The sequence below is a fragment of the Ursus maritimus genome, unplaced genomic scaffold (genome assembly GCF_017311325.1).
Source record: "Ursus maritimus isolate PB19 unplaced genomic scaffold, ASM1731132v1 scaffold_5, whole genome shotgun sequence".
NCBI classification, from domain to species: Eukaryota; Metazoa; Chordata; class Mammalia; order Carnivora; family Ursidae; genus Ursus; species Ursus maritimus.
Genome location: NW_024426663.1, coordinates 14233482 through 14257054, shown reverse-complemented (window position 1 = coordinate 14257054; position 23573 = coordinate 14233482). Strand labels below are relative to the sequence as shown.

Sequence of the window (23573 nt, the reverse complement as noted above, 5' to 3'; positions counted from 1 at the left end):
TTTTGTGTCTGGAACGTTTGCTTAGAATAAAGCTTTTGAAATTTATCTGTGGTGTTGTTGTTTGAGTTTTATTTTTATTTAACTTTAAAAAACGGAGTATAATTAACATTGGGTTATATTGGTTTCAGGTGTATAACATAATGATTCAAAAATTCTATACATTACCCATTGCTCATCTTGATAATTTACTTTTAAACCCCTTTATCTATTTTACCCATCCTTCAACCCACCTCCCCTCTGGCAACTACTGGTTTGTTCTATGTATTTAAGAGTCTGGTTTTTTGTCTCGTTTTCTTTGTGTGTTCATTTGTTTTGTTTCATTAATTCCACGTATGAGTGAAATCATATGGTATTTGTCTTTCTCTGACTGATATATTTCATTTAGCATTATACCCTCTAGGTCCACCCATCGTTGTTGCAAATGAAAAATGTCTATTTAGGCCCTCTGTCCATTTTTTATAGGATTATTTGGTTTTTTGGTGTTGAGGCATGTAAGTTCTTTATATATTTTGGATATTAACTTTATATATTTTGGATATTGGCTATATCATTTAAAAATACTTTCTCCCATTCAGTAGGTTGCCTTGTTTTATTGGTGGTTTTCTTTGCTGTGCGAAAGTTTTTATTTTTATGTAGTGTACGTTGTTTTTAATCAGTAGTTTTTCTTATTGACAAGTAGTATTACATATTGTAGAAATACCATGATTTGTTTATCCACTTACTAGTTGATGGGCATTTGTATTATTCTCAGTCTTTTTGTTATTATGAGTAATGCTGCTGTCAAAGTCTTTGTGTGAAAATACGCTTTTATTTCTCTCAGGTGAATCCTTGGAATGCGTTTGTTGGGCATGGTAAATCTGTGTTTAACTTTAAAGATGCTGGCATATTGTACTAGAGTTCTGGTAGCTTCTATTTTTGACGACACTGGATATTGTCAGTCTTTTAACTTTACCTCTTTTAGTGAATGTTTAGTGGTAGCTCATTGTGATTTTTAACTCACATTTTCTTGATGACTAACGGTGTTGACTATCTTTCCTGGACCTATTATCCATTTGCATATCTTCTTCAGTCATTGTTTATCCAAATCTTGTTCATTTAAAAAATTGGGTTGTTTGTCTTTTTCTTATTGAGTTGTATGTATGTTTTCTAAAAAAAATACTCTGAATATACACTTTTTGTCAAAGGTAGTTGCAAATATTTTGTCACGGTCTGTGGCTTGCATTTTCATTTTCCTAATTGTGTCTTTTGAAGAGCAAACAGTTAAAATTTTGATTAATTTAATCTATTTTTTCTTTTTTGTGCTTTTTGTTTCTTGCTTAAGAAATCTTTGCCTAACGATGTCACAAAGATATTCTTCTAGAAGTTCAATAGTTTTTTACATTTAGGTCTACCTTAATTTCAAGTAAATTTTGAGTTTCACATAGACATTTAAATCCTGCTTTTATTGGAGTTCTCTCTTCTTGCTGATTTGCCAGGTAGCTCATCATGTAACCCTGTCAGGTTACACATGGCCATGTAGAAACTAGCATAAGAGAGTGTGTGGGTGTGAGATTCAGGGAAACCTTTAAAGCTGGTAGCTATTCAGTTCTTAAGTTCCACAACAAATAGTTTAAATCAGGCTGTTGAATTTTTGTGGGGTATGTAGAAATAATGGGAGGGAAATATCTCATGGTAGATACAGAGTTCGAGTAATTTTTTTTTTAAATCCTTAAGCCTCGGGCAGATGGATATGTTCAAATCAAAGTTAACTAGAATAAGGTATGACTGTAATGCCTATTAATGACTCCAAGTTTTGTTGAATCTTCTAAATGTGAGGCCAAGTGATATTATTTTTCTTGGTTTTTAATTTTCTGCCCATTTCCAGGAAGCATAGAGTTCTTATTTGGAGAGAACAAACACTTCGCTCATTGCTGCAAACCTGTCTGAAACAGGGAAGGACCAATCTTGGGAAACATTTTCAGCCTGATGTCTTTTTTCCTAGCCTGCCTTTTGCCCATAACCACTCCCACATGCCCTGTTCCTAAGATAGTCTGAAGTTTCAAAATGCCAACAAAAAATTCTCTGTATTTAGGTTGTTTTGGATTGTTAATTATTGGTGGCAATGGATGAGTGTTCAGCACCTTGGAACTTTTGCAAAAGAAACTTAATAAGGATACGTTTGCTGTAGTTGGAAAAGTATTTGATGAACAGCTGACCTTTCAAATGTTTACATGAGTTGAATCTCTGAACTGCTAATGTTAGGAAGGTCCAAATTCTAATTCAGAGTTAGACACTGAATCCCTTTGTGGGGAAAGCTTTTAAATATCTTCAGTTTATTCATTTGTTTTTTTTAAAAAAAGGCTGACTTCACCTACTAATTAATTCATTAATGTTTGTGAATGTTTTGAGAGGATGAAAAGCACTTTTTTCAGGGCAGTGCCCTATTGTTCCCTATCATGATTATGGTTTGCCATTCACCTGAAGTAAGTGGGTAAGTCATGTGCCAAGTTTGCATTGTAGAAAGGAAATGATTCTACAGATCCTTAACCATGAGGTGGAAAAAGATGTTTCTTTCACGTGGAGCTTGTGAATAAAGCTTCCACTGTTCTAAGGAAAAAAATGTAAAAGTAAACATAGTTCTCTGGATTAGGTCACTTATAAATACCTTTAAAAATATTTACATAAATCTCCATTGACTAATTCTCTGTAGCACGTTTCATAAACATTTCTTCTCAAGTAATTTCTTTTGAAAATTCATACGTTTGGTGTGTTCCCCCCCCACCACCAGCTTCCCCCCTCCATTGTGTGTTGCATGCAGTCTGGTGTTTACATAGTGCTCAGTTGACTTAAAAAAATCAATCCATACATCTCAAAAAACAAGGGAGATAGGCTGAGGAAGAAAGTTGGGGTGGAGGAATTGGGAAGGGCCTTCTTTCTATTGTGGCTTTTTTTTTTTTTCTGATGTAGTATTTTAACATGGTTTTTGCTTACATTCAATTGCTTTGTTGCTTGAGTTCCTCTTTTAGATGAGTTTTCCTGCATCCCTCATCAACTGCACCAGTCCACCAAGGCTGTCTCACCCTAAGCAGTTCCAGAACTGTCCTTATGTGGTTCTGACATTGCGCAGGAAGCAGCAAGCCAGGGCATGTCCATATCTTCACTGGAAAAGGCCATTTTGAAATTGTTCTAAAATCAGTAATCATTTTGGTCGCACTTGAAGTATGAAGGGAATTCTCAGGGAATCACATGCCATAGACATCATCTGATTTCCATGGAGGGAAGATAAGTGTTGTGTTGTTGTTATTGGAAACAGTAAAAAGAAGTCAAGTTATCTGATCGCCTCTGTTGAGGTCTGATCATACCTTGAAGGTGTCTGGAATGGAGAACAGAGGTCATTTTTAGTGTTCAAAAATGGAAACAAAAGACAACAGTTTCCAGCATGGTGTTAAAAACCAACCAAACAAACACCTCCCCCCCCAACAAAGTTTTCAGCACTTAAAATTCAGAGGTTTCACATAAAAATCTGGAATCCCAGCTGTATTTGAAAAATTGGGAGATTTGGTGTCTGTATCTTGCTTACAGATTTGACAAAATTGATTAGATTGGAGCATCAGCTGGCCCTTGGGACATCTGAAGGCTCATATTACCAGCTTGTTCCCTGGAAATATGATCTGCAGGGTTTACATGCTCAGAATAAAGGTCCAAATATATCCTCTTAAAACATTCCTTTCACTCTCTCTTAATAGTTCCTGTCCTTTGAACAGGAAATAGACATGGGAAAGCATGGTAAGAGAATGAATGACTTTTTATCATGCTTTCCCATGTCTATTTCCTGTTCAAAGGACAGGAGCTTAGAGAGTGAAAAGAGTGTTTTAAGAAGATATATTTGAATCTTTATTCAGCTTTTGATAGTCAATACTTCACAAGGTTATCCAAATAACTCAAATTTAAATATACCAATTCAAATATATTTACTTGGGTTTTTGTGAGGGCAATATGTGTAAGTGTTAGGAATTATATAGGCTTAAAAAGAAAATTAAATATTTTTCAAAATGGTTTATCTGATATTTAGGGCCTTTTAAGAAAAGCTTCGTTAGCATGAACACTTGACAGTGAAACAAACTAATCTCCACTGTAGTCTAGTGACTACCACCAGAATTATATTTATATCTAAAGAGAGATAAAATAACAATCAGACAACAATACCTCTTTACTGAAAAGTATGGATGAATTTCTAAGACCACATTTATTCTAAGATATATTTTGTTTATAATTCTGCCTTTTTCCACTAGACATAAATTGCTTCATAGATATTCATCCTTTCTTCCGAATAGCATCCTGATTTTCTTCTGTGGTTTTATCTCTCTCCCATCTATTGCAGTCCCAGGGGTCTGAAGGGTGGTGGTAATAAATCAAGCCACTTGGATTCCCATTAGAAAAGCCCTTACTCTTACTGCTGGGTATAGGCATGTGACTCAAGCTTGGAAAGCTGGACTCTTGATTATTTGAATCTTGAGCAGAGTGGTACAAAGTTAAAAGCAACAGTTGAAACTCAGGTGTTCCAGGGATGTTGCTCTGATGGTCAGGTGGTTCTTTGTCTTGTTCTTGTCCTGTTCCCAAGTCTGGTTTCTCCAGGCTCCCTCTTGATTTCATGAGTTTTCTCAATATTCTGTTTAATTTTCTTTCTTTTTTTCTTGCATATAATCAGATAGCTCTAACTGATATATCTAAGTCCTGACTCTGTATTGCCGCTCCCCTACTACTGCCTTGATCCATTTTTCACCGGCTCTTGCCTGGAATACCAAAGTAGCCTTCTTGCCAATCAAAACAGATATATTAATATATATCTGCCAAAACATTTGTAAGTCAATTTAAAACCTTCTCCACTCGAAACCTTCGAGTGGCTTCCCAATTCACTCTGAGTTAAGGACAAAATCTTTACCATGTTTACCATGGTAGAGGCTTCCCAATTCACTCTGAGTTAAGGACAAAATCTTTACCATGTTTACCATGGTAGAGGCTTCCCAATTCACTCTGAGTTAAGGACAAAATCTTTACCATGTTTACCATGGAAGGTTCACCATGATCTGGCCCCTAATGCCTTTGCGACGTCATCTCCTACTACTCTTTCCCTCCTTGCTACACTGGCCTCATTGCTGGTCCTGTAATGTCAGGCATAATCCAGCCCCAAGTGGTCTTCACTTGCTCTTCCTTCTACCTTGATTCTTTTTCTCCAGACAGCTGCTTTAGCTCATTCTCTCACCTTGGGATTTTAGTCACATATCAGCTATGTGATGAGACCGTCCCTGACCACCATATTTACAATGTAAAGACCTTCCCATCACTGGCATTTCCTACCCATTTCTCAGCTTTTTTTTAAATTTAATTTTTAAATTTTAATTCCAGTATAGTTAATAGACAGTATTACATTAGTTTCAGGTGTACAATACAATGATTCAATAGTTCTAGACATTATTTAATGCTCATCATGATAAGTGTACTCTTAATCCCCTTAACCTATTTCACCTATCCCCCCCAACCCCCCACTCATCTCCTATCTGGTAGCCATCAGCTTGTTCTGTATACTTAAGAGTCTGGTTTTTTTGTTCTTGTCTTTTTCGTTTGCTTTGTTTCTTAAATTCCACATATGAGTGAAATCATGTATTTGTCTTTCTCTGACTTATTTCACTTACAATTATACTGTCTAGATTTATCCATGTTGCAAATGACAAGATTTCATTCTTTTTTTAATGGCTGAGTTATATATGGCATCTTCTTTATCCATTCATCGATGGATGGGACACCTAGGTTCCTTCATGTCTTGGCTATTATAAATAATGCTGCAATAAACATAGGGATGCATATATATTTTCAAATTAGTGTTTTCATTTTCTTTGGGTAAATATTCATTAGTAGAGTTACTGGATCATATGGTAATTCTATTTTTAAGTCTTTGAGGAACCTCCATACTGTTCTCCATAGTGGCTACACTAACAGTGTAGCATTCCCAGTAACAGTGCATAAGGGCTCCTTTTTCTCCACATCCTTGCCAGTACTTGTTATTTCTTGTCTTTTTGATTCCAGCCACTCTGACGGGTGTAAGGTGATATCTCATTGTCTTTTTGATTTGCATTTTCCTCATGATAAGTGATTGAACATCTTTTCCTATGTCTGTTGGCCATCTGTATGTTTTCTATGGAAAAACGTCTAGTCAGGTCTTCTGCCCATTTTTAATAGGATTATTTGGGGGGGGGTTGGTGTTAAGTTGTAGAAGTTCCTTACATATTTTGGATATTAACCCCTTATCAGATCTATCATTTGCAAATTTATTCTGTCATTCACTAGGTTGCCTTGCCATTTTGTTGACAATTTCCTTCACTGTGCAGAAGCTTTTTATATTGGTTTAGACCCAATAGTTTACTTTGGCTTTTGTTTCCCTTGCCTTCAAGAGACATATCTAGGAAAATGTTGCTATAGCTGATGTTGAGAAATAACTGCCTATTCTCTCTTCTAGGATTTTTATGGTTTCAGGTCTCACATTCAGGTCCTTAATCCATTTTGAGTTAATTTTTGTGTATGGTGTAGGAAAATGGTCCAGTTTTATTCTTTTGGACATAGCTATCAAGTTTTCCCAACACCATTTGTTGAAGACTGTCTTTTTCCCATTGCATATCCTTGCTTCCTTTTTCAAAGATTAATTGACCATGTAATCGTGAGTTTATTTCTGAGCTCTCTATACAGTTCTATTGATCTATGTGTCTATTTTTTGCTAGTACCATACTGTTTTGATTGCTATAGCTTTGTAGTATATCTTGAAACCTGGAATCATGATACCTCCAGCTTTGTTCTTCTTTCTCAAGATTGCTGTGGCTGTTTGGGTTTTTTTGTGGTTTCATACAAATTTTAGGATTATTTGTTATAGTTCTGTGAAAAATGCTGTGATATTTTAATAGGGATTGCATTAAATCTGTAGATGATTTTGGATAGTTTGGACATTTTAATAGTATTGGTTCTCTCAATCCATGAGCATACTACACCTTTCCATTTATTTGTGTCATCTTGAATTTCTTTCATCAGTGTTTTATAGTTTTCAGAGTACAGGTCTTTCACCTACCTCTTGGTTAAGTTTATTGCTAGGTATTTTATTATTTTTGGTGTAATTGTAATTGGGACTGTTTTCTTAATTTCTCTTTCTGCTACTTCATTATTAGTGTATATAAATACAATGGATTTCTAAATATTAATTTTGTATCTTGTGGCCTTATTGAATTCATTTATCAGTTCTGGTAGTTTTTTGGTGGAATCTTTAGGATTTTCTATATAGTATTTCATGTCATCTACAAATACTGAAGGTTTTACTTCTTTCTTACCAATTTGGATGCTTTTATTTCTTTTTGTTTTCTGATGGCTGTAACTAGGACTTCCAGTACAGTGTTGAGTAAAAGTGGTGAGAGTGAATATCCTTGTCCTGTTACTTACCTTAGGGGAAAAGCTCTCAGTTTTCTATATTGAATATTGTGTTTGCTGTGGGTTTTTCATATAAGGCCTTTATTATGTTGAGGTATGTTTCCTGTAACTTTACTTTGTTGAGGGTTTTTGTCATGAGTAGATGTTGCACTTTGTCAAATGCTTTTTTTGCATCTGTTGAAATGATCATATGGTCTCTATCATTTCTCCCATTGATGTGATATATCACATTGATTGGTTTGTGAATATAAAACCACTATTGCATCCCAAGAATACATCCCATGTGATCATGATAAATGATTTTTTTAAATGCATTGTTGGATTCAGTTTGCTGATATTTTGTGGAGGATTTTTGCATCTACGTTCAGAGATATTGGCCTGCAGTTCTCTTTTTTCTGTAGTAGTTTTATTTGGTTTTGGTATCAGGGTAATGTTAGCCTCCTAGAATGAATTTGGAAGCTTTCCATCCTCTTTTATCATTTTGGAATAGTTTGAAAAGAATAGGTATTAACTCTTCTTTAAATGTTTGGCGGAATTCACCCGTGAAGCCCTCGGTCCTGGACTTTTGTTCATTGGGAGTTTTCTGATTACCGATTCAATTTTATTGCTGGCAATTGGTCTGTTCAAATTTTCTATTTTTTCCTGTTTCAGTTTTAGTAGGTTATATATTTCTAGGAATTTACCCATTTCTTCTAGGTTGTCCAATTTGCTGGCATATAATTTTTCATAATATTCTCTTATAATCTTTTGTATTTCTGTGGTGTCAGTTGTTATTTCTACTCTTTCATTTTTGATTTTGTTTATTTGAGTTTTCTCTCTTTCTCTAATTAAAAAAATTTTTTTATGAGTCTGGCTAAAGGTTTATCATTTTTGTTGATTTTTTCAAAGAACCAGCTCCTGGTTTCATTGATTTGTTCTATTGTATTTTTTAGTTTCTATTTTTTTATTTCTGCTCTAATCTTTGTTATTTCCTTCCTTCTCTTGGCTTTAGGATTTGCTTATTTTTCTTTTTCTAGTTCCTTTGGGTGTAAGGTTACAGTGTTTATTTGAGATTTTTCTTGTTTCTTGAGGTGGGCCTGTATTGCTATAAACTTTCCTTTTAGAATAGCTTTTGCTGCACCCCAAAGATTTTGTACTGTGGCGTTTTCATTTTCATTTGTCTCCAGGTATTTTTTTTAATTTCCTCTTTGATTTCTTTGTTGACCCATTCATTGTATAGTAGCATGTATTTGTGTTCTTTCCAGATTTTTTTCTTGTGGTTGATTTCTAGTTTCATAATGTGGTCAGCAAAGATGCATGGTATGACTTTAATCTTTCTGAGTTTGTTAAGACTTGTTTGTGGCCCAACATGTGATCTACTCTGGAGAATGTTCCATGTGAACTTTAAAAGAATGTGTATTCTTCTGTTTTAGGATGGAATGTTCTGAGTATATCTGTTCAATCCATCTGGTCCAATGTGTCATTCAAAACCACTGTTTCCTTGTTGATTTTCTGTTTGGACGATCTATCCATTGATGTAAGTGGGGTGTTAAAGTCCCCTACCTACAGTATAATTGTATTTCTATCGATTATTTCCTTTATGTTTGTTATTAGCTGCTTTATGTATTTGGGTGCTCCCATGTTGGGTGCTTAAATATTTGTAATTGTTATATCTTCTTGTTACATTGTTTTCCTTTATGATCATATAGAGTCCTTCTTTGTCTCTTGTTACAGTCTGTTTTAAAGTCTGTTTTGTCTGATGTAAGCATTGTTACTCCAGCTTTCTTTTTACATCCATTTCCATGATAAATGCTTTTCCATCTTTTCACTTTCAATCTGCATGTGTCTTTACGTCTGAAATGAGTCTCTTATAGGCAGCATATAGATGAGTCTTGCTTTTTTACTCATCCATCACCTTATGTCTTCTGATTGGCACGTTTAGGCCATTTATATTCAAATTATTAGTAAGTATGTACTTACTGCCATTATATTACTTGTTTTATGGTTTTCTGTAGTTGTTTTTTGTTTCTTCTCTTGCGCTCTTCTCTCCCAGTTTGTTAGCTTTCTTTAGTGATATACTTGGATTCCTTGCTGTTTATTTTTTATATATCTGTTACTGGTTTTTTATTTGTGGTTACCATTAGGTTTATATATTACATCTTATTCATATTGTAGTCCATATTAAGTTGATGGTTGCTTGTTTGAACCCATTCTTTACCCCCCCATGTTTTACATATATGTTGCCTATTTATTTATTTATTTATTTATAAGATTTATTTTAGAGAGAGAGAGTGCACATGCAAGCAGGGGGATGAGCAAAGGGAGATGGAGACAAGCAGATTCCCTACTGATGTGGGGCTCAATTCCAGGACCCTGAGATCATGGCCTAATCTGAAACCAAGAGTCAGATGCTTAACTGATTGAGCTACCCAGGCATCCCTCCTTTTATTTTTTTAATCCCTTGACGATTTTTTTAAAGAGAGGGTGAGAGATTGTGGGGGGCGGGGCAGAGGGAAAGGGAGAGAGAGAATCTTAAATAGGCTCCATGCCCGGTGCAGAGCCTGACGTGGGGCTCAGTCTCACAACCCTGAGATCATGAGCTGAGACAAAATCAAGAGTTGGAAACTTAAGTCACTGAGCTGCCCCCCCCCCGACTGATTTTTTTATAGAGATACTTAATTTACTGCTTTTGTGCTTCCTACTTTTCACACCCTTTCTCACTGTCTTCCTTTCTACTCAAGGAATCCCTTTTAACATTTCTTGTGGGGCTGATCTAGTGTTCATGAATTCCTTTAACTTTGTCTGGGAAACTCTTGATCTCTCCTCTTATTCTGAATATTAGCCTTGCTAGATAAAGTATTCTTGGCTGCAGGGTTTTTTTGTTATCTTTCCTCACTTTGAATATATCATGCTATTTTCTTCTGGCCTCCAGTTTCTGTTGAAAAATCAGCTGATAGATTTATGAGGTTTCCCTTGTATATAACTTTCTCTTGCTGCTTTTAAAATTCTCTCTTTATAACTACTTTTTGCCGTTTTAATTACTATGTGTCTTGGTGTGGACCTCCTTGGGTTGATTTTATTGGAGGCTCTCTGTGTCTCCTAGATCTGAATTTCTGTTTCCTTCCCCAGATTTGAGAAGTTTTTAACTATTATTTCTTCAAATACATTTTCTACCCCCTTTTCTCTCTTCGACTTGTGAGATCCCTATAATGTGGTTGTTATTACAGTTGATGATGTTGCTGAGTTTCCTAAGCCGATTTTCATTTTGTGTTTTTTTTTTTCTTGCTCCTGTTCAGCTTGATTGCCTTCCATGACTCTGTCCTCCAGGTAGCTGATCTGTTCTGCTTCCTCTGGTGTACAATTTATTCCCTTTAGTGTATTTAGTATATTTTTAATTTAAGTTATTGAGTTTTTCATTTCTGATAGGTTCTTTTTTATGTTTTTTATCTTCTTGTTAAGAGCCTCACTGATGTCCTCCACTCCTTCCTCCAGTCCAGTAGGTATCTGTATGACCAATACTTTAAGTTGTCTACCAGGAACATTACTTATTTCTGTTTTGTTTAGGTTTCTTGGCCTATTCTTTAATTTGGGACATATTCCTTTATGTCCTCATTTTGTCTAATTCTCTGGGTCCATATTTATGTCTTAAGAAATGCAGCTATGTCTTCTGTTCTTGAAGGTAGTGGCCTTATGAAGAAGAGGTCCTGTGGTGCCCTGCAGTGCAGTGTTTGCTGTTCACCAGAACCTTGTGCTTCAGGGGTGTCTCCTCTGTGTGTTGCATGTACCCTACTATTGTCACTGAGCTGCTTTTGCCTTCAGTTTGGTTGTGTGGACTGGCTCTCTTTGCCTATTGTGGGTAGGGCTTAGTTCCTATGTTGTTAGTGGGACAGTCTGGGACTGCCTTGGTCTTGAGTCATACCAGGCATTTGCCAGAGATGTGGCATCATCAAACTGTAGGGCGCTTTCCCTGTGTTGGCCCCTGAGAAGCTTTCATTGGTGGGCAGGGTCTGCAGTCAGACCTGATGTCTTTCTTCATTTCACTGCTAATACCACAGTGGATTTGGTGTGTATGGTTATCTTGCCCTTTTCCTGGGCAGGAGTCACTTTGGAATGGGGCAGATCCCTGTTGGGACTGCTTGCACACTGCCAGGCATGTGACACCATTTTGGATGGGCTCCTGCCATGGGTGAATTGGAGGGGGTAGATATGCAGGAGATTGCAGGAGAATGCAGAAGTAGGATGTTCTGTTAGCAAGGTAGGTAGCAAGTATTGGTGCTGTACTAGTTTTTGCAGGTATATGTGTCTAGGCTGGGGCATGGGGAAGGGAAATGAAACCCGCCAGCTCTTTTATTCTTGGGGAAGTCTCCCAAAGATCCCTGCCCCTCCAGCAGACACTCTGAGATCAGTAAATGAATATCCCCCCTGTACATCCCAGGCATTTTTCAAACTGCTCCTTCTATGCTGTATCTCCATGGGACTATTTGTTGTGCCGCTTCTTTAAGGGTGGGAACTCAGTTTCCTATCACCCTTTGGCTGTCCCAGAGAGGAGCCTGCTGATTTTTAAAGTTCCAGGTGTTAAGCCCATTGATTGTTGGGCCTCTCTGGTTTCAAAGCCAAATGTTATGGGCATTTGTCTTCCCCATGGAGGTTCCTTCCTCTCTTCATGTCCTAGTTTTCCTCACTCCTATGGACAGTACTGCAGGTTTGTTTACCTCCCAACCATGTCTCTGCCCTTCCTTGTGTGGCCTCTTCTCTACATTTAGCTGTGGAGAGTCTATTCTGTCAGTCTTTGGGTCATTTTCTGGGTTATTTACGTTGATGTGGGTGTTATCTAGTTGTATCCATGGGATTAGGTGAGCTTAGGGTATTTCTATTCTGCCATCTACTCAGAAGTACCAACTTATTTTCAAAATTTATTTTATAGAACCTTCACACCATCTAAAATAACCATATGATTTTCTAAAAATTGCCTATCTATGCCCCTGGAACATAAGCTTCAAAAGGCCATATAACTTTCACTTCTGTATCCTTAATATATAGAATAGTGCATGGCATGTTAGTTCATTGTATAACTGCCACAGGGAGGGGCAGAGGGAGAGGGAGAGTCTTAAGGAGACTCCATGCTGAGCGCAGAGCCCAATGCAAGGCTCCATCTCATGACCTGAGCTGAAACCAAGAGTCAGACCCTTAACTGACTGTGCCTCCCAGGCACCCCAGAGCAGTTATGTTTTATTTGGCTTGTGTCCTTAATATCTAGCACAGTGCATGGTACAGGATAGGCAAATAATAAATATTTGTTTTTGTTGTTGTCCCTAGCTGTTATAACTGTTAAATAGGACAGAGTCATCAGGATCTAATCCTTTCGTGGTTTCACTCTTTTGGATAAGTAGTTTGTAATAATCATAGGGACTAACTCCACCCAGTATTTCAGCTCATATTCATTTTAATGAAAACAAAACAAAAAAATGACAACTTGATCAGGACAGAACTTGCTTAAAGAAAGACTCAGATTAGTTTCAGCAAGCTTACATAGTCAGCATTTTGGAGGTGAAGCTCTGAGGTTGAATCAAGCCAAGAAATACAATTGATCATCCTAGTCTGCAAATTTCATTTGTAAGTTCAATTGAAGTGTAAGTGGGATGGGATCATGTTATTAGTTCTCTTAGAGGCACAGATTTCCAGGATAGGAAAATGTGTCTGCGCCTGCCTGGTCAGTCAGCCATGGGCTGTCAATGCAGTGTTCCCAGGGACACTCCTTGGAGGGAACAAAAGCACATAAGAAGGGACTATTACTAAGCAAATGTTTTGATCTTTCCATCCTCTTCTCCACAGTCCCCCATCCCCAATACACACCAGTTAAACCATATGGTTGTGGTATTGCGATGAAAAGATAAATATAATTCTAATCTAAATTTAGTCCATTTTTTCAGTCAGAATATTTCTTATCTTCCTTTTGCAATTAAGCATTCTAATTTTCTTTTCCCTCTCCAAAATTTTGTCTTTTAGATTGGCAGGGATTCAAGTGGTATTAATCATTATTTCTAATTATTTAAGCTATTTCAATGATTGAAAAGAATGTCTGTGATTATAGGTTACTGTTGAATAATGGGGTCCTTTCAAAATCTCATTGGTCAGTTTCAATTTAGTTAGGAAAAAAATCATGAAGACAAAAATATAAGTTTTGAGGAACTACCCTTTTTAGCTATAAACATTAGCTTGCATTATTCTTACCAGAAGTGGAAGAAAGATTTTGCTGCAAACTTGGGAGAATACTGCTTATTAACTTCTTTATAACATGATGAGATTTTTTCCTTCCTGAGTTTCAGCAATTTTTAAATGTCAAGATACTCTCATTTTTCCTTTTAACTAAATTCTGGAATCCAGAATTTTTTCCCTTAGGTTATGAATTCCCACACTCCAAGAGAATTTTGAATTTCTTTTCTTTTTCATAAAAATAATGCATTTGAAATATTTGGGTTAGATAAATCCCAGGTAAGGTCAAGTTCACCTTTTTAAAAAGACCTGCTATTTCAAATCAAAGCCACCTGGAGCTGGAGTGGTTCTTTTGCACCCATGTATTTGAGAAAATCTTACTGCGGATTGAGAGTTGACTCTCATACTTCATGTGCACATATCAACTTAAGAAATAAGCTTATTGTCGGGGTGCCTGGGTGGTACAGTCGTTAAGCGTCTGCCTTCGGCTCAGGGCGTGATCCCGGCGTTCTGGGATCGAGCCCCACATCAGGCTCCTCCGCTAGGAGCCTGCTTCTTCCTCTTCCACTCCCCCTGCTTGTGTTCCCTTTCTCGCTGGCTGTCTCTCTCTCTGTCAAATAAATAAATAGATAAAATCTTAAAAAAAAAAGAAGATTATTGTCTAAAATCTTCATGTAAGATTTCATTGGAGTTTTTTTGCAGGGAGGGGCAGTTGTTTGTTTTTTATTTTAGTTAAGATTACATATTAATGGCAGTGGGATTTTTGTGTGTGTTTTTAATGGATATTCAGATGGCAGCATCAGTTTTCCATTTTTATTTTCTTTTGTGTCTTCTTCAATAAGTGCTGTTCTTGTACATGTGAAACCAAATAAAATAACTGTTCAGTTCAGAAAGTGTTATTATTTTCAGTATTTATAAGATAATGTGCATTTGTAATCAGTGAAGCAATTATAAATTCTAGATGGCAGGGGCTCTATTAATTTTTCTATCCCCAGAGCTTAGCACAGTGCCCAGCACATAATAGGTCCTCCACACTTGCTTAATGTGAATCACCTCAGCTAATGGGACGGTTTGTTACTGTGATCTAGTTTTTTGACCTATAAAAGTGGCATCAATTATCTTTCATATATTCAATTATTATTATGCCATTTAGAAGTTCTTAGGATACACATATTAGGCTCATAATAGTAGTTCCTTGAATTTGAATAAGTTTGTGAGAAATACTTATATCTATTATTTTCGTATGTTCCCATGACATCTCTTAAGTCTGGAGGCATGGAAACCTACAGTTTAACAGATTGTTTATCATTCTTTATTCTAACCCCAGGCCAGTTCTCTCTTTTTCACTAACCATATGGTGGGCATAATGAACACATTAACTTCCAATAAAAAAATTTCCTTCCTGGGGTGTCTGGGTGGCTCAATCGGTTAAGCTTCCAACTTTTAATTTTGGCTCAGGTCATGATCTCAGGGTTGTGAGATCAAGCCCCAAATTGGGCTCTGTGTTCGGTGGGGAGTCTGCTTGAGATTCTCTCCCTCTCCCTAGTCCTCTGTCCTTCCCCTGCCAGCGTGTGCTCTCTCTCTCTAAAATAAATAAATAAATCTTTAAAAAAATTTCCTTACTAAAGATTCGTTGGTTCACAGTGTTAAAATAATGATGCGGAATTCAGAAATCAAGCTTCTGATATCTTTACACTGTTGGCATGAATTTTAGATCTTTATTTCAGGGAGCTACTTTCCAAATTGAAGCTCAGCATGATAGAAAAATCAGCTCTGGGCCATATACTTGAGGATTGTTTACTTGGTGGATTAATAAGACAGTTGTTGGTTTATTCCAATGTTGGCTTCTCGGTAGGGATCCCTGAAGGTTGGTATGTGTCAATAGGTCACAAATTTCTTTCTCCAATTGGTTTTGTCAATAAGACAGGCAGTACTTACTTGGTTGACTCATTAATTTTTCAGAATTTTAGATATGAAAAATTATTAAGTTTTCACACCAAAATTTAATTTTCCTCATCATCGACATTGTCCTTATGTTTGCTTTGACAAAACTTACCCCATTTCCTAAATTTTTTTGTAGAGTTAGAGCTTATTAATGCTGACAGAAATTTTTAAGGTAGTTAGTTGTAGTGTTTGTTTTTCTCTAAATAATCTAATCCCAAATCTTAAAGCGTTTTTTTATTCTTCTGCCTTTTTAATACCCTTGAATTCTAAATACCTTTAAGTGTACACTAGCTGTATGGTTGACTCAGGTTGAAATGCAATTCACTTTAAGTTTCACTTTTTTTTTCATCCAAATGTGCAAACTCCTTAAAGGCAGAGACCTTATTTTTTTCTGTATTCCTCTTTTTATTCCTGTCACATATGAAGTGCCTGGTACCTTCAAAAGAGAAACGTCATACATGGTTGTTTGCTTAATGCGAAATCAATAGTAGTCCATATCTGTATTTCTTAATAGCAACAATAAGCACTTTTAACACTGATCTCATTATAAATGTTAGACAAGTTAGTAAGAATGATAACAGAACAAGGTAAATTGTTTTACAGAAATGAGGATTACAGCAGCTATTAATGCATAATATGTACTGAAGATATTGATAAGATTATCTCAATCTCATTTTATTTTATGTCCTATCACCTTGTTTACTCTGTCCCTTGATGTTTGAATAAGACATCAATTGACTTTAATGACTAGTATTGCAGTTATCTTCCTTTTTCCCTTGATTAATTTTTTAAAAGACTATCCCCATTCTTAGAACAAAATGTCGTGATAGGGACATGTGTATCTTAAACTGCCCATGTTACCAAATCAGGTTTAGATCATTCTAAACCTGTGCAGATCATTCTGAGCCTGTTATTTGACTAGGAGGATTTTGCAGCCTTTAACAGCAAAACAGTTATTGTATATGCATGCTCCAACATTGATGATAGGTTTTTGCTTAACGTTTTACATGGTATCTTAAGTGCCCTTAAATTTAAAAAGTGAATTTTGGGGTTTCTAGCCCAGTGATTAAGAACTCTATAAATGTCTACCTATAAATGTCATATTTCATGAATAGGAAAGAATAATTATAACTTCTTATTGACAGTGACCTCAATGATTTCGCCCAGTGGTTGGGCAGGCATCTAAAGATTAGACCTTTAAAGTTCAAAGCTGACTTAGATGGTGAGATACTGGATCAGTTTTGTGAGTGGAGTTTTTATCTGATGTGGGGCTTTGTGAGAGAGCTTTGGAGTTAGACTGCCTGCCTTTGAATCCTGCCTCTGCCATTCTCAAACCATGTGGAAGCACTATCAAATGATTTGACCTTTTTGTATGTTTCCTTATTGGCAGAAAGGGAATGATAATAGTACTTCCCTCAGAAGATTGTTATGAGCTTGAAATTAGATACTTAAATTGCTCAGTTAGCACTTAATAAAGATCAGATACTATTATTATTCTCTCTGTGTGATTTATCTCTACTTTTTTTTTCCATCTACATGACTTTAGCCAAGAATTGCCTGACCCTGAGGACCATTTCAGAGTCTACGCCAGAGGACTTCCAGTCTCTTTCCCTCTCTTTCTCTTGTTCCCTTTCCTCCCTTCCAGACTGATAGTGATGTGGAATGAAGTCTTTCTCTTGTTGCTCCTTTCATTTTTAGAGTTTTGATGATACAACCTAAGAGAAAACAGAGTTTAACAAACATGGGGGGTGGTGATAAAACTTAAATTGTACCGAGTTTTTACAGTTCTGATTTCCTTTTTTTGTTTGTTTTGTTTGTTTGTTTGTTTTTACAGTTATGATTTCCAGTATAATTATTGCCTCCCTTACAGAGATGTTCTCTACTCATTCAAATTATTTTTTATTTATTTATCTATTTTAGAGATAGAGAGAGAGAGGGAAAGAGTGGAAGGAGGGACAGGGGGAGAGGGATAAGCAGATTCCATGCTGAGCACAGAGGCCCATATGGAGCTCCATCTCATGACCTTGAGGTCATGACCTAAGTCAAAACCGAGATTTGGATCCTTAACTGACTGAGGCACCCAGGCACCCCTCATTCCAATTATTTAAAGGCAAAAAACATCTGCTTTCTCCTTCTGTGAAAACCCTTTTCCAGATGGACTAGTATAGAAGTCAGTGAGCTTGTTTGATGAGATGACATTTGTCTATTATAGATTTCTCCTTCATGCAGGAATGGTGCCTTTGGGGAATTCTTTGCAAACCCAGCACCAAGTCTATTATATTAATACTTTCTCAAATTCAAAAAGTGGTTTTGGTTGTTAGTATGGGATTTCTGATTTTATTTAAAAAAATGTGTCACTCCAATTTGGTGAGATGTCTATATTGAGAAAGTCTGTGAAATTTATCTTTTGTAAGGATATTGTTGAGAATACTTTTCATTCCATTTGTTGCCCTCTTTTGAAAGACTCGGAAAAAATTCCTGCCTTACTTTAGTGTCAGTTAAATTAATCAGTTATTGATTTGTTTTCCTAAATAATCATTCTGTTTACCTTAGAAATTGTACTATATATAATTGATAAAGCTCATCTTTTCTGACATTTTATCTTTTAAAAATTAACCTCATCTTCTTTTTTCTTTTTTGTGTTTACATTTTGATTTAGTGACTTTGTATTTTAAAGATCTTTATAAGCCACCTTAAAGATTTCTTGAAACAAAGGTAGTGTGTAAAAGCTGATATGTTTGTAGGTATTCAAACTATGGCATTCTAAACATCCTTTATTTCCCCAGAATAATTACAGTTATCATTTGTTCATCTCTATGTTCCACAAACTGTGCCAAACACTTTGTAAATCAACTCTTTTAATCTCCATAGCAGTGCTATGTAGAGGGTTTTTTTTCCTTTTTATAGGTGAGAAAACTATAGAGAAGTTAAGATCATAAAATTAGTAAATTAGGAAGTCAGGTTTTGAACTCATTTGGATACAAAACTTGCACCTACTCCCTATCACATGTAATTGAAGAAGGTGAGTCGGTCCTCCATGTTTTGAAAACTTACTGATTTATGGCAGGGTACTAATTGCGTGGCTCTCCAAATCTTTATTGGCAGTGATATTTGGACAATTCAATGTCCTGGGCCCTTAAAATATGGTGAAATAATTTAGCATTTTTATCAAATGTCAAGTTACAGATTAAGGAAGGCATAGTAGACATTTTTATTTGCAATCATCTCCAAGAAAATTATACCTGACCTGATTTAAAATTTGTGGAGTGTGGTCAGAGGAAATCATTAGCTGCATTACTACAATTATGATTTTTGTGAAATTGTGAAATTCAATAATTGCTTGTGTGAAGACAGGTACTCTAAGGGGTCAACTTTTATTGTTGTTGGTTTTAAGAGTGAATTGCAAATTCATCTAAAAATGAGATAATATACTTGAGTGTTGCCACTTGTTGTACCTGAAAGCTGAATGATTTTTATCTCAGCCATACCTCCTGGTTGTACTGATTGATTTTAAAGGAGAGGAGGGAAGGGCAGCCCGCTTTCTTCTGCCCTTGATTGAGAAGTCCAAATATCTGTGTTTTTTTTGTTTTTTGTTTTTTGTTTTTGTTGTTGTTTTGTTTTTTAATTTTCAAGTACCCTTTATGGTCTTCCTACAGAATATTAAGTGACAAGATTCTTTTTATCTTTTTGTTCCCAATTCCTTTTATTTATTTATTTTTTCCTAACAGTTTTGGAAAGCATGCTCCTTCCAGGCATTTAAAAGCTTTTTTGGCATCTGATGCTGCCAGTGTTAACACTGGCAATTGGTACAATTTACAATAGTGTATTAAATACAAATCTCGTTTTACATCATTTGCATAAAGTTGGCTTGTGATAAAACTTTGCTGGTAATGATAGATGTATATTATGAATTAGTGCATGTTCAGTGCATGCACTTGAACTGTATGGAGGTAAACAATTGTATGTTTACTTAAGAAATGGTAATGTGTCTCTACAACTTAATTTTTGTCATGTCTTTGTCATCTTTGAAAAAGGCCATGATGAGTTTCTATGTCCTTGAGTTAGGTAATTTCCTTTCTGGGAAAGATTCACTGAGCAATTAGAATAATTGATTTTAAGCCCTTTTTAGAATTTTAAATTAACTTCTGACATAAACCTTTCTCATCTGGGTGACTTCTCAGCCTTGAGATTTTTTTGTGGCACACTTTATTCCCTTTGTGTGATTAGAACACTGTAGGATATGTGAGCATGTAGCAGTTTATCTTAGATGTTTTGGGGCCCTTAGAAGAGTACAGAGAAGCATAATATTTTCTAGTATTATAGGTCTGTCTTTTTCCTTGAATGGGTGCATTTGTTTTGGTTTCAGCTGCACTGTATTTGATTTTAGTCCAACTGGTGTTTCATTGGCTCTGGCCTCTGCACAGTTCTGTTTTCCTTAGAACACTCACCTTTAGTGAGTTTAACTTTTCTCTTTGGAGTCCTTAGTTCTCCAGAGACTCTCTGGCTTCTGGTTTATTTTTTGTTGTTTTAGGGTCTGTGCCTTTACCAAATTAGATCTTTCCCCCAATTTAACCTTGCTTTTAAAAATAGAAGGTAATGGGGCGCCTGGGTGGCACAGCGGTTAAGCGTCTGCCTTCAGCTCAGGGCGTGATCCTGGCGTTATGGGATCGAGCCCCACATCAGGCTCCTCCGCTATGAGCCTGCTTCTTCCTCTCCCACTCCCCCTGCTTGTGTTCCCTCTCTCGCTGGCTGTCTCTATCTCTGTCAAATAAATAAATAAAATCTTAAAAAAAAAATAAAAATAGAAGGTAAGAGTAATACTGTCCTCTAATCTTTCTTAACTTCAGTTTAGGTTTGTGAGAGAGAAGTAAGCCTTTTTGATAATGATTTGAGTAGCTGTTTTCCCAAATCACCCAAAAGTGATACTTATGTAATACCTTTCTGGATGCATAAAAGAGAAATTAATTCATTTAATCCAAAGGATGCCTTTGATCATTAGGGCTTAATTCATTTGCAGGACTCCAGTGTAGAAGGACACTAAGGCTTGCTTTGAATATACACCAAACAAATGAAGGGGCAGGATGACTGACATTCTTTCAGTGCCTACATCACAGTAGGGAATGCACAAGGACTTTTAAAAATATTCTCTCATTTAATATGAGATGACTTGAAAAGCTGGCCCACTGAAAATGCTTCTATCAGGCCTGTCCTTATCTTAAAAAAAAAAAAAAAAAAAAAAAAAAGAAGGCTTGTGGGAGACCCAGGCTCATTTGAGTGTGTTTGATTCCTCTTGCAGCTGGAATGATAAAACAAAGACCCTAGTAACTTTAATACCCCAGTTATATCAGTGGATAGATCATCTAGACAGAAAATCAATAAAGAGACATCAGCCTAAAATGAACATTAGACCAGATGGACTTAATAGATGCATACAGAACATTCCATCCAAAAGCAACAGAATACAGATTCTTCTCAAGGGCAAGTGGAACATTCTCCAGGATAGATCATATGTTAGACCATAAAACAAGCCTCATATTTAGAAGACTTAAGTCATATCAAGCATCTTTTCACAATGATATGGGACTAGAAATCAGTTACAAAAAGAAAACTGAAATAATCACAAATATGTGGAGATTAAAAAACATAATACTGAACAACCAATGGGTGAACAAAGAAGTCAAAAATATCTTAAGATACACGAAAATGGAAATACAACTTACCAGAATCTATGGGATGCAGCAAAAGCAGTTCTGTGAGGGAAGTTCATAGCAATACAGGCCTAGCTCAAGAACCAAGAGCAATCTCAAGTAAACAATGTAACTTTATGCTTCATGGAACTAGAAAAAGAAGATGAAACAAAGCCCAAAGTTAGTAGAAGGAAGGAAATAACAAAGATTAGAGTGGAAATACATGAAATAGGAATTAAAAGACAATATCAAAAGATCAATGAAACTAAGAACTGGTTCTTTGAAAAGATAAACAAAATTGACAAACTTTTAGGTAGCTGCACCAAGAAAAAAAGAGAGGGCTCAAATAAATAAAACAATAAATGAGAGAGAAGTTACAACTGATACCACAGAAATACAAAGGATTATAAGATTACTGTGAATAATTATATGCCAACAAATTGGACAACCTAGAAAAAATGGATATATTTCTAGAAATATATGATCAATACATTAATGAAAGAAGTTAAAGAATACACACAAATAAATGGAAAGATAGTCCATGCTTATGGATTGGAAGAATTAATATTGTTAAGATGTCCACACTATTCAAAGCAATCCACAGATTGAGTGCAATTCCTATAAAAATCCTGGTGGCATTTTTCACAGAAATAGAACAAACTTTCTTAAAATTTGTATGGAATTAGAAAAGACTCCAAATAGCCAAAGCAATCTTGAGAAAGAAGAGCAAAGCTGGAGACATCACATTTTCTGGTTTCAAACTATATTACAAAGCTATAGTAATCAAAATAGTCTGTTAATTACTGTAGCTTTGTAATATAGTAGATATATGGAAATGTAATTTGGTGCAGCCACTATTGAAAACAGTGCAATATATTATTTTGGATTTCAGAGATTTAGTGCAGTTTCAACATATAATCAAGTGTCATGTAGTTCACCACCTCACATTTTATTTTCAAAAGACAGAGGCTGAAAATTGGATTCCTTCTTCTCTCCAAAAAAGGAAGTTGATGGCAATGTGGATCTATCTTTAGAGCAATCTGTTGGTGCTTCAGCAGAATCTACCCTGTTGGTAAAGTGTAAAGTAGTTGTTTCTTTTTTTTTTTTTTAACTAAATGTCATTCCACTGTCTCCACAATAATAAAAAAATCAAAAACTTTGCTTACTCACAAAACTTCACTTATTAGATTCGACTCATGTATATGATCAACTCTTAATTACTATAGGGCAAATACATTGGGAAATGAAAAGCTCCCTCAAATTGGTTAGTATTGTAATAGTATATTCCTCCAAATTTAGTACAATTTCCACAAAATTCTATGTCAGAGAAGTTTGAATGTTGCAGCCCTAGCTTAAAGGCACATTATTAAAGAATCTCTGCAAAACAATATAACTTCATTGAGTTCCAAATAACTTTAAGATATTAATAGGGTTCTTGCTGCCAATGTGGCCACTTGTCTCTTTCTGTTTAATTAATGCTTCCTATTGAGAATCCATGGAATTCAGGATTATGGAGAAATCCTGATCAGAAAAGGTTTAGGAGGAAGGAAAAGATACTCCTGTGTCTGAGAAATAATAGTTTAGTTTCACTCAGAAAAGTGAAAAATGCACCCAAGTCTCAAGTGCCTATAATTGTGTCTATAATCTCTTGATGGTTTCCAGTTGAAAAATTATTTCCATATTGTATCAAGTTCAAAAGTCCTCAAAACCTTGGCATCTTACTTGATTAATGTTACTCAGCCATAAAAAGGGATGAGATCGTACCATTTGCGACATGGATGGACCTAGAGTGTATTATCTAAGTGAAATCAGTCAGACTGAAAAAGACAAATACCATATGATTTAACTTACATATGGAATCTAAAAAAACAAATGAATAAACAAATAAAAAGCAGAATGACGGCTGCCAGTGGGAAGGTGGGGGGGCTGGGCAAAATGGGTGAAGGGAAGTGGGAGATACAGCTTCCAGTTATGGATGAATCAGTCACAGGAATAAAACATACAGCATAAGTAATATAGTTAATGAAGACTATACTTTCAGGGATCATTTCTATAGTTTGTTACTAGGAATATAGTTAATGATATTGTAGTAGCATTGTATAGTGACAGATAGTAGCTACACTTGTGGTACATGATGTATAAACCTGTAGAATCACTATATTGTACACCTGAAACTAATGTTATATTGTGTGGCAACTATATTCAAATAAAATAATTAAAAACCAAAACATAACAAACAAAACAAAACTCATAGATAGAGAGAACAGAATGGTGGTTGCAGGGGGGGAATGCTGGGGGGGGGGG

At 35.8% G+C, this 23573-nt stretch overlaps 2 pseudogenes; both read left to right on the top strand.

Moving 5' to 3' along the window:
• Positions 1–23573, top strand: part of LOC103672231 — an 89610-nt pseudogene that overhangs the window by 49146 nt on the left and 16891 nt on the right.
• Positions 23295–23368, top strand: LOC121100866 (annotated as a pseudogene).